Raw genomic sequence first — 13,208 nt, forward strand, 5'->3', positions numbered from 1 at the left:
ACGGTAACACCAGGAAGCAGAGGGCCAAGAGAGCCATAATTCCCTCCTGTCGCCTGTGACACTCACCGTATGGACTCCTCCAGCCCTGGGAATCCTCTAGCTCAGTCACCCTCTATCAGGTGGTACAGTTTACCCCAGGAATGAGCTGAAACCCACTTGTTTGTCCTGTGTTGACCATACCACATAACCACGAGGTACTGAGCGGATGGACTCAGACTGAGAAGCTGTAATAGATATCTACAACCATCCTATCCTTAACTACAAAAGATTGAAGTCAAGTCCTCTTTAAAACCTGAAGGCTGACTGAAAGCTCTGTGCGATGGTTTTGATGCTAGCCAGTAAGTATGGTTTCAGGGAAGATCCTGGGATAAGTTCTTGTGTTCCCAGAGAGACATGAGTTGCTCAATATACAGCAATCTTTGTCACAGAAGAACCTAGTTCCACCAAGAACCAGACCATATGTAGACTCATGATTCATATAGGTGAAGTAGATGGATGAGGAGTGAGATGCTGAGGAAAAGTATAGTTCCCTTCATTAACTAAGACAGGAGTATAGTCTTCCCTCTGAAGCGTCCTTTTGTGTTACCAGATTTTATTTCCAGGAACTCTGTGTTTTGATTTTGCTGTGGTTTTTTGTTTTTGTTTTTTTTTTTTTCCTGATCTTTTAATACTTGGAAATGGAATTCTCCTTCAGCATGCAAAAATGCTACAACTCTGGCTGTGTCTTATACTTAGTAAGGGAAAATAAATAGGGAAGCTTGAGTCCTGAACATAAGGCACGATCATCTGTATTCTTAACTGTTAACTGAATCCCTGGCTTTGATGTAGATTTTCAAAAATACTTCCAAACCTAATCTTTGATAGAGATGGTACTATCTTCAAATTTTGGGGACACTACTATTGCTTTTTTTGAGCATTGGACCCAAGGGTCAGTGTCTGGTTCTCTTCTATTTAATAGGATATACACAGACATTGATTTTACATAACTAAATTTATGTCACAGAAAAGGTTTATAATTTGATATCTTAATCCACTTATATCAGAATTTGTTATTACTTTTTTCCTTCCACTCTAAAATTAACTAAACCCACAAGAGTTTAAGCCTAACTCAATTAAAATTGCTTGCTTAGGGAAGTTTCATATCAATATCTGATTCTACTAAAGCCAAAAGAATTTCACATTTACAGTAGTACAGTCATACAGTCATGTAGAGCTCCTAAGGCGATCTCAGGTAGACTTTGTGTCAGCTAACAGTATGTCAATAGAGAAATCTCTCTGTTAAGGTCATAGGTCCCAAATTAGTTCATTTAAGGCCAGCACAGTGTAAAGCAGCTGAATTAAGATGACCTCAGTTACAGTTTTCTGTGTTAAATCTGTTTTAGTTAATGCTTCCAGGGTCTTTTCTTCCCTGCAGGACACAAATTGCCTCTATTAAAGTCAGTGGAATTTGCTGATACTCTGCAGGGAGGAATAAGGTCTTGAGATTAAGAAGGCTGCATTAACAACACCTCGGTTAAGATGTTTTTCTTTCAGAAATACTTGTTAAAAACAGCTGTTAAAGTGATTTAGGAGTAATCAAGCACCAGATCACATATCTGTAGTAACTGCTAAGATATAGGTAAAGCACTGCAACAGCTGTGACAGTGTTTTAACAACGGAAGGACTCATCTTGTTTTCTCTTTTTTTACTTCTTTCTCTTAACATTGATACTGATGATTTATAAGCACTGATAATTTATAAGCTAGATGACAAAATATGAAACTAAAATAGTCAAAAATTCATAATATATATATTACAGTTCCAGATTGTGCGTAACAACATCCTATTGACTGAGATCACCAGATGTAACGTCCCAAAATCATGTCCAAGGGACATTACCTTCAAAAGACATATCTCTCTTGCTCTATTCCTCCCCTCTCCCTTCTTGATACACCCAGATGTCACCAGCTGGTGGTCTGTTTCGGTTGTGCTCTAGAGCTGTGACCCTGGATAAGCTCAGCTGTCCTGACAGGTGAATGGAGGTATAAGTGGTGCTGAAGTTACCTTCAACACACGCTGTGTGTAGTCACTGCCCCAGCCTCTGCCAAAGCACAAACCATCTGTGCAAGAGGCAAAACCACAGAGCTGAATTGCTGTTCTGAGTACTTAGATTAAGAATATGCAAGCTTTGAGTCTTTTAATATTATTGCTATTGTCAGACTTCTTGGTTTTAAGTTTCTTAAACTTGAAAAACAGAACCAAACAACAAAAAAACTCTAAATTTTTTGTCAAATAATTACATTTTTTTTATTCTGAATAAATTTAATTTTACTTTGTTACAATTAAAATAATAATTTATCTTTCATTTACCATGATCTCTAAAAAGCTAAATGCAAATAAAGGGACACAATTAGTTCATTAGACTGGCACTTTAAAAGTTTGTGAGTTTGGTCTTATTGAGTGAACACTTAGTTAGTTAAGACATTCATGTAAGGCAGCAGCAACAGTGTGCATTAGTATTGAGCATGTAAGAACTATCAGCTGTGTAAAACTCGTTCTGATGAGGTTTTGTTATTCTTCAGGTTCGTAAGTTGTAGGCACAGTATTTGGTATCCTTAAGAGAAGAAAAAGCATGTGTGTAAAACTTTTTCTTTGCTGTTCAGTCAGGCCCTACCAACACAAGGAAACAGGTCATGTCTTAAACTTGTTAGTGGTTATCTTTTTATGTTTAATCACTTTACATTTGCTATGAAGTGAATTTGAATCCATTAAAGCCAGAAAAATTATTATTATAAAAGTCTTATTTAAAATCATTTCAGTAAAACAGTATTCAGAAATCAGTCTTTCTCCTAAGACAGTGCTACAGTTACTGATATGCTGAGTTTCATCCTGCCTAGCTTTTAGTCGCAGCAAGAGGTATGGAACTTAAGTATAAAACGAAGTAAGAAATTCAAGTATGTCCTATGGTTATAATTGTGGTGTAACTGGGTAACAGGGCTGTGCCTCTGTGCACACCTAGTGAGCTGAGGTCATTAACTCCTCGGGTGATCCAGAAACTCCCCATGTAGACATCTGTATAGATGAGATAATGGAGCAATTTAGACAATAGACTGACTTGAGACAGTGATTGACCGAACTCCTAGCCACCCTCTCAATTAAGATTTTGACTAATTGGACCAAACTCCTAGCCACCCTCTCAATTAAGATTTTGACTAATTGGTGCAAAAGCTCTCCCGGTGGAAATTTCAGACTGCCCTGAAGATTTCCCTCAGGAAACCCTGCAGTTCCTAGACCAATTTCTATGCTTAAATGTGTTGATTAACATCCTGGGTGGAGAAACATGCTATCTCAGAGACTCTCAGGAGGTTCCTGCAGCAAAACTGATCAAATCGTGCATAGGTAAGTCCAATGGGGCAGTCTTTCATAGACAGTTAAGAGAATCAGGAGATGTTTTGTCTGTAGCTTGAAATAATCTGTTGCAGTGGATCTCGCATATGGTAGAGGTGTCACACAGTGCCAGTGCCAGATGGACTGCAAGAACTGAAGCGGGTTGAGGAGTCTCAGCTGATCCAGCTGAAGACACTGCTGCAAGGACCCTTGCAATGGAGATGCCTGTTGCTGTCTGGACAGCCATCAACCATTCCGTTCAGGAGACTTGATGCCTCATGCTAGCATTACCCTGTAACAAGATCCCAGTGAATTAAATTTTAGCAAATGCTCTGTCTGTGAGTGTCTATGCAACATAACAATCAAAAAGTTAGTTGCCTAGTCTAAACTCAGGGGAAGTAGTGTCACCTCCTCAACATGATGCATACCACCTACCTTTCAGACAGTAAAACATGTGTAATCCTGCTCTAAAAGTAAGAATGCTGTACTAATTATACTGAGATGCAGGTGTGCTAAGGGCACTCAGGTTCACTGTTTGCGCTCGACAGCAGTGCTGTCTCCTGCATCCTGTGATGCAGCTGTGATTACACAGCTGCAAAGCCTTTTTCCCCCCAACATCACCCTTTTCCTCCTCCCTCACCTCCATCTATGTGACAGCTGGAAACACGTCCTTGATTTTACTCAGATTCCAGCAAAATACCTCGCTCCACAACTTTTCATCCAAACACTGTTGATTTAGAACAAATACACAACTTTGAGAGTATTTTACAGTGGAAAAACATGAAAATTTTGCTGCACTATGTTAGCTGACTGATCATGCAAAATAAAGCAGGAAATATATGGAAAGAAGAATGAAAGCCACTCAGTGAAAAGGGGAACATTCGTTTATAGTCTGTTTTGTTTTTTTTAAAAGCTGCTACTGCTGCTAGTAGCATCCTAAGTTACCCAGTCCTGCCTCCATGCCATATCCTCCCTTGTGCCAGCACAACTTTGTGGTGGCAGAAAGAACAAAGAGTGTGATCTTGATGAAAATGCACACAGCAGAAGGAAACAGTTATTTTTCAGCTCCATCAGTTCCCCAGTGTGGTTCATTGCACAGTGGTGGAGCGACAGCAGGTGTGAGTGGTAAGCATCATTTCTGGCAGTGCTGGTATATGACAGCTTAAAGTACTTATAAAGCACCATCCCCTCATACCCAGCATGTATTATAGACAAACCAAGAAATATTTCCAGAGCCTTTAAGGTCTATCTAATATTATATAATACAGAATGGCATTTATCCAGCAGTTGAGAACTCTGTCTGTAAACTTCAGTGAAGAATTAAGAGCTTCTTAATCAAACCATGAATATTCATAAGTGTAGAAGAAATATTGTTTAGATGTTATCCACAAAAAGGCTGTATTTGTTACTTTCTTTCTTGCAGGATGCCGAAACCTTCATTATTCTAACAATTTCTTTTCCAACGTAAGTAGAAGATAAGCCAAATCAAACTCTTACTGATTTTAAAAGAAAATGTATACAATGTTGTTCCAGTTTTTAAATAACAAGAAAGTCTGGAGTTTTAGAAGATTATTAAATGGACTCCGTGGTACTCTGGTAGTGTGTACATATGATAATACTTTAGTCTGTTCTTCTCTACTTGCAATGGACCAGATACTAAGTCACTCTTCAGAAAAAGAAAACTTGATAGCAACATTCACAGCTAAGTTCAAGTCTTAGAAGTAATATTATAAGCAAAAGATTAAGTGAATTTGAAGAAAAAAGACCTTCCTCACCATGCCTAAATCTATCAGTCTATTTTAAATTATTTTCACTTTGAGGATCTTAAAATAAATCAAAACTTTCCAAACTGCATAAAAAAGGAAAGAGTAAGGCAATAATTCTTTAATTATAAGAACATTTCAGAAACAGCACAGGAACTTATCTGAACAAATATAAAACAAAGTTGGTGGTTTTTCTAAATACATATATATTTATATAAATAAATATAAACTTAACTGAGCATTTGCAAATAGCAATCTTTTAAACAAAGAAATAAACAAAACAAAACCCACCAAAACCAAACAACAACAGAAAGCTTTAATAAACCGGGAAATCTCTATACCAAATGATCCAGATTTCTAGAAGGTTATGGAAAGTATCTTAGTATAAGCCTATGTTAAATAGGTAAAATTTACAGAAAACAACATCTTCAACGCCAGTTTTATGCTTTAGAATCAGATGCGAGAATTTCAGTTGAAATGCTTACAAAAGTTTTCAGATCTTGATGAATGCAATGTATGTTTCATAAAAACTCAACAGCTGTCTTGTTCACAAGCAACGTAGAGATATTCGAAGTAGCCGTCCAAGAATGGTTGTCATCAGCCATGACTCCATTCTCTGAGATTCAGACTGATGACAGATGAATTATGATCATTTTAAGTGATTCATCCTTGCTCACTGACTCCAAATCTTCATTGCAAAAACAAGTCAGTGTGTTTCCTTGTGAATCTTTGTTGCAGAAGACGCTTCTATTAAATTCTCAGAGATACCACTGGAAATAAAATTGTAACAATATCCATAGTTAAGAGACACCAACATTAAGAAAATACCGGACAATTTATTATCATTATAGATACTCTGTGGTTCATTACTGAATGATAGTAATAAATATCTCAAGATTAAGGTATGCTTGCAGTAATGAATGGCAAGGAGAGAATGTAAAAACATCATTATGCTCTGTATTACGATCTTGTTCACCCATTTTTTGCCTACTTATATTTGACAATGCAGTGACTGAATTTAAATTTGAAGCTGTATCTCCTTGCACTGAAATCTCGTAATATTTAGCATGCTAAACAAGGTCAGCCATAGCTATTTCTACATGGCTAAAAAGCTTCCAAGAGCTATTTAGAGGTGAAATCCAACTGAAGTCAGTAACAAAACTTATATTTACTTCACCATGTACTTATATTAAAAGGATGATGTTATTGATTCAGTAGGTAATGCTTTTACCTCTAAATCAGAACTCATCCACTGTCATATTTGGGACTTTGATTTGGGTATTTTAGGCAAGAGTAGTGTTGCATTAGCTTTGAAAATCTGCAGGAAAATGTACCTGCCATCTGATAACCTTTCAGAAACACGAACTTGCCTTCTATCTAAATAAAATTTAAATGGAGTAATCTGAATACGTATCAAAATCCAAAGGCATTTCTTATAGAAGGGTTTCAATAAACCCTATTATCCTGGCCAATTCCAAGTAGGCTAATTATATTGCTTTACTAAATTGTCTGCGTGTTTTTCATATCCGCAATATTCTTTGCTTTCCATTCAAAATTTGTCTTTTAATATATTTTGATCAATTCTGCTCTTTAAGAGAGAGTCCAGGGAAGGTCCTCACACAAACGAATAGCTGTTTCAAAGGTAGGAAACAAGGAAAAAATATATTAAAGATCAGATTTTGCAGTGCAGGGAATTTATAAATGGAACCTTAGTGAAATCTTTGTTTGGGCCATTGAAAACATAATAGAAGATCCAGAAAAAAAGATTAATAGTGAGTTGTCAAACTTTGCAATGAAACAAAGTTATTTGGGAAAAATGAAAACCAGTTGTGAGGACTGAAGAAGACTCACACAATCAAATACCTGAGACATCAATGACAAACAAAAGTCAGCAAAGATAAATATAAAGCAAAGCACAGTAAAAAAAGCAATCCGATTTTCATAGATGGATACAAAGCAGCCTGTTAACACAGTAGAATGCATCTTTGGGATTACACAGATAGTTACATGAATACTTTAACTCAGCGACAGTTAAAGTAAATAGGGTGTTTGGATAGGAATAGAGAGCAAACAAGTGAATTGTTATGCCACTGTATAAATTCAGCTTCCTCCCAGATCAAAGATCTTTAAAAATGTGTTGATTTTTTTCTGATTGCTTTGGCCTTCTGTTTTCAGAAATAATATATTAGAATTGGAGAAAGGGAAATATTATACTCATTTTCAAAAAGGCAGGAAGGAATCTGCAAGTCAATCAGTCTCACTCTGGTCCCCAGGAGCTCCCCAAGGAGCAAGTTCTCTTGGAAGCTATTTCTGGTGAGTGGGAATAGTCAACATGTATTTACCAAAGAGAACCTATTCTTGGTCAAACAGATTGACTTCTATGATGAGTTTACTAGATCTGAAGATGCGGTGGACAGTGTTTATTTTGACTTTAGCAAGGCTTTGTACCCCATCTCCTGTGGTATCTTTGTTGGGGCATTATGGTGTAGGTGAATGGACTACCAAGTGAAAAATTGTATGGATTATACTCAGAGACAGTGGTTATTAATCTAACTGGAAACTGGTTAAAAGTCAAGTTCCTCACAGGCTAATCTGGGGATTTATCATTTTCAATATCTTTATCAATGACCTGGTGGGCTAGATGAACTGTGTCTTCAAGTTTTTGGGTAACTGAGAGGGGAGGTGCAGTTGATATGCTTGAGGGCAAAGCTGTAATTGAGAGGCATCTGTAAAAGCTGGAGGAATGAGCTAACAAGATTCTTATGAAATCCAGCAATGACAACTGCAAAGTTCTGTGCCTGAGGCAGACTAACCCCCTGCAGCAGTATAGGCTGGGGGCTGGCTGCCAGAAAGCAGCTCTGCCGAAAAGGACATGGTGGGCAGTCAGCCAAATATGAGTCATCTCTGTGCCCTGGCAGAAAAGCTCATTGCATACTGAGCTGTATCAACAAGAGCATAGCCAGTAGATCAAGGGAAGTGATTATTGCCCTTTACTCAGCAATTAATAGACTTCATCAGGAATACTGCAATCATTTTTCAGGACCTTGGTACAAGGAGTGTTTATAAAGCTGAATGAGTGCAGCTGGGTCCAGAGTCCAGCAGAAGGTCACCAAGATATTTGGGGGTGGAGCACTTAAGCTGTGAGGAGGGGCCAAAGGAATGGAGCTTGTTCAGCCTGGAGGAGAGAAAGCATCAGCTTTCTAATGCATAAGAAGAAGCTACCAAGAAGATAGAGCCAGGTTCTTTAACATGGTGGACAGAGGGAGAACAAGAGGCACTGGTAGACTGAAACAGGGCAAGTTCATAGGGATATAAGGAAAAGAATCTGCTCTGTGAAGGTAATAAGCACTGGGACAGGATGCCCAAAGAGGCTATGGGCTCACTGTGTTTAAAAGTTTTCCACGCTCAAATGGACAATGAAAATCAAGCAACCAGGTCTAAATTCATTGTCCACTCTGATTTGAGCAAGAGGTTGGGCTAGATGACCTCCCAAGGCTCCTTCCAGCCTCAATAATGTTAGGAACTTGTGTTCACATGTATCTAAGACACAACCGATTTCTCAGAAATAGATAGTTCGCAGGTGAATTTGACCCAGATGATGATATCTGGAGAAGCCTGCTCTAGACTGTGATGAGACAACATATCTGGAAAGCAGAGAGAGCTAAGAGTTAAAATGGAAGGATGTGGTTCTGCAGAGATCCAGTACTATTCAATATGTAAAAATTTAGATGATGGAAGTAGAAATCAGGTGTCTTAAATTGACATAGCATGTCATTTGGGAAGTTGTAAACATAAAATGCAGGACAGATTCCAAAATCAAAACAATATTGTCAAATGGAATAAATATTTGAGAAGGGGAAAAAATATCAATAAACATAAATGCAAGATTCTACCTTTTGATTAGAATGTTTATTTGTCCAACTGGCTACATAATGGCAAAAATATCAGGGGGTGGAGGTGGGGGGTGGGGGGTGCAGTAACTGAATATGCATCAATGATACTTTGTAGTTTTAACAGTATAGACCAGCACAGTGAAATACATCAACCAAACTTGAAAGACATGTAGCAGTATTTTCCTTCTACCAGTGCTAGTACAGCTTCAGCTGGATCTTTTACGGGCATCAAACTGCAAGAAAGATGTGGGAAGAGAAATCCCTGGCATAAATTATCAAGAGTAATGTAGGACCCTACTCACATGACCTGTGGAGAAGGCTTGAAAGAACTGTGGTTGTTTAGTCTAGACAGGGAGACAAAAAGGAAACACGAAACCACTTTTGAAATGTGTAAAAGGCTTCTGCAAAGGGAAAAAGAACAATCTGCTTTCTATCTGTGTGGAGGACAGGTCAAGAAGCCATGAGCTGAAATTGCAGCATAAGAGCCTTGTGTGACATTAGGAAAACTTTCTGACTTTAAGAACAGCAAATCACTAAAGCAGACTGGTAACAAAAATGGTAAGAGTCTGCATCAGCTGTGGACTTTGAGAACAGGCTAGACAGACCTGTGTCAGGGATGCTAAAGGTTTAATTGTTCCAGCCTGGGGTTGGAGACATGACCTTCAGAGATCTTTTCTAACCAGAGGCATAGAATCATGGTAAGACTGGAACATGAAGTTTCTCTTGCTAGAGGAATGCATAATTTCATAGAGACAGAAATGTTCAGCTCTTACAAAAAAAGACTTTTTCTCATACAGATGTGCTTTCCAATGGTGATAGGCAGCTCCATTGTTCTTAAGGTGAGCAGCCCTAAGGATAAGACAGTGGTTTAGGTACTCTGGGCTCAAACAATCACTATTTCAAAAAGTGGTTGCTGCCAACCACAAATTGAAATAGAACGGATTAAAAGATAGAAGGTTGAAGGGAAGGTATTTAACAAATGAACGAATGAGCAAATACATTCAAGAGACATAATCTCACTAAGCCTATGAGTGCATGCAGTCCTGTTTGTGGAATAAGCAGATGCTTATTTCCAGCTGGAGAAGGTGGCAAGTCACCACTGCAAAGGATGTCACCCATCAGTAATGCCTCTGGTGTTAAGAAGGTCTAGTTCTCACTTGATCCCTTCTTTGTTGATGCTTCACTATAGATACTGATGCTACAGAACAATCCTTAGAGTCATCCATATGCCAGTATTTAAATACTCTTGGAAACGGGGCTGCCAGGAAGCAGGAATATTATAGTGTACACTAAGTTACTTACAATTTACATTCCACTTCACACAAAGCTTTTGTAAACAGAAGAATCTACAAACTCCCTTTTCCTTCTGATAAAATTAATGGGTGGCATTGGTTATCTACACAAGAATTGCTATATTATTTATTATATAGCAGCTGAGATGTAAAAGCTAGATCTACTGCTGGTGATAATCAGCACAATTGCATTCACTTCAGTGAAACTCTGCCAGTTTATTCCAGCTCAGTATCAGATCGAAAGTGTCATATGTCCAAAAAATGCATCTATTTTTAATATTGAAAGGCAAAATGCCAATAGGCTTTTAGTTTTTAAATTTGCTTAGAAATCTTACTTTAAAAAAACGGTTTATGTATTTATCTTTCTATTTTTTAGTCAGATTAAATATAATAAGCTTTCCAAGATGACCTATATAAAAAAAAAAAAAATAGTTCTTTTCTTAATAAGGCTTCTTTCTAGGCAAATTCATACTAAAAATGCTACAACAGGACAATTTCAAAGTGAAAATAGTAGCTATTGTTGAAGTCAGTGTGGTGATTCAGAAAAGGTTAAGCATTATGAATGCTGTGTAGGAAACACAATATTTCTGTCTTAGAGAAGAAGGGCTGGAATTGGTTATATCCATAGGAAAGAGGGAAGTGAAGAAGGAGAGCTCTGGAGCATTGAGCATATTCAGCAATGCTGAAAATGAGCAGCATTCCCTGTTGCTGGGGGACAGGAGGAATAGCAGCTGTAGCTGTTCCTTCAGGGTAATGACAGCTTTCCCAGAGTCTTCGATTATTCTTTCAATAAGAATAATAAGATTGATTGGCTGAAGTTGAGGCATAGGCAAAATAGGTACCAGGGGCCATGGTGATTCTATCAGACTGCAGCCAGATGTGGGACTCCCTGTAGGCATAGGCATTGTTTGGAGCCAAAAAACCTCCGCATTTCCCTCTTAGAGTCTTTGCCCAAGGCTTCCAATCAGGGCATTTTAATTATTATTATTTTAAGCCCCAATCCATAAAAGCTTAATGCTTACACAATAAAATGCAAAACTTTGGAAGGATATACCTATGTGCAGTTGTGCATAAAAGCTCACAAGATGAGACCTTCAGCTAATGATTCAAAATCATCTGAGGAAATTAGGCGCTGTCCTTTCAAGTGTCCTTGAAAATGACAGTCTCTACCTAGACCCCTGTAGTCATGGTAGTTTGTTCCGTCTATTTCCATGTGAATACCAAACAGGCAATTTAGAAGTCTAATTTTTACCCTCCCTTTACTGTCAGAAAGGAATTAGACCATATGAAGTCATCAAGGACTATCTGAGGATTTGCTATAACACCCATCACCATGGTATCTAAGTGCTTCCTGAAAAGGCCTATTAATCACTGTGACTAAGCGTTCCCTCCTACCTGATCTGTCAGCTGAACGGCTGTTACTTCAGTTTCTGATTTATGTTCTCATGATTTAGCTCAAATATGGGCATCAAATAGGACACTGGATAAATTCCCCTCTTCTTGAAATCATCACCAGGGAAAGACCCAATTTAACAGATTAATTTGTTTCTACTATGGTGATGGGGCAAGATTAGATAAAGAGTAAAGATTTTCTTCCCAAAACTATGAATTTCAAAATTTCACTGGAGTTAACTAAGATAATGGTGTTAACCAAGTTACTAAGGCATTTTCTAACAAAAGAATTTTCATCAACCAGTATTCTGATTTATAGAAATATTAAGGTACTGATTCTGACAACAGTTTCCCAAATGCAGGATAGAAATTCTCATCGTAACTTCTATCACACTGTCTTAACATTCAGGCTGTTGGGCAGTCTTGTGAAAAGTAGGACACACAGGTTAGTGGTAGCTTAACCACAAGGCTCTCAGATACAGCACAGACACTTTCAGTTTGACAAAAAAATATCTAAGATTTGTGAAACTTGTATGATTGAATTTTCAAAGTGCTTCAAATACCTTAAAAAATATGGGGTTTTTCCTACATTAATAAATGGGCATTTTCCAATAAGAGTAGTTAAAGTAAATTTTTGAAAGGAAAATTATTAAATCACACTTATTTTGCTTATTTTTGATCCCATTTCTCTGTGAACTTAGCCAGACATACCGGTTCATGAGTTTAAGGAAAATAACCAAGTTTGTTGTGCTTGTTTAAAATTAATCTTAAAAAGTTACTATTACTGGTTTCTCTGCTTCTACCTGAAGCAGAAGTAGCATTCAGAATTCCCCCATTGTCCTTGATAAGTAACACTTGCTGTCACACCGTTATAAGACAGTCAAGTTTCTAAGAGCCACTGCTTACAGTAAGGATAGTGAAGACCATCTTTACTTATTTTTGCTGCTTCCTGATCTTCATTATCAGTCTTGCACTCCTTGCTCTACTCAACTTATTTCAGGTAGCTTTCTCACTTTCTCGTCTCCTACACATCAATTTTGGTCTGAAATACAGAAATATACAATTTTATATTTTTGTTCTATGACATCAGAAGTGTGGGGTTTTTCTCTGGAAAATGTTTGTTGGTTGTTTATTTTACAGCTATTTTATATATGATAAATATTTACATAAGATAAACAAAAACAAATTAAATAAAACCAGGCACACTAAAATTTTAGAAATTATAAATTATAAATTTAGAAAATAATTTAGAAAAGACAATATGGTCTTTCTTGACTCTTTTAAATCAGGAAGTTTTTTAAAGAAAATGTTGTGGTTACCTCTTCTCCCCTCCTCTTTTCCTTTACAAGCAAGTAATAATGTGACACTTCTCAGGAGAAATTTATCAATATATTCGACAATTTTAGGAGCATATCAGAATAACAGGCTTAATAAGATAGACTATTTAACTCCAGCTTAAGTAAAAACAGCCTCAACATTTAGAATCATGGTACAGTACTTAA

The sequence above is a fragment of the Falco punctatus genome (assembly GCF_963210335.1).
Source record: "Falco punctatus genome assembly, chromosome: 5".
NCBI lineage: Eukaryota > Metazoa > Chordata > Aves > Falconiformes > Falconidae > Falco > Falco punctatus.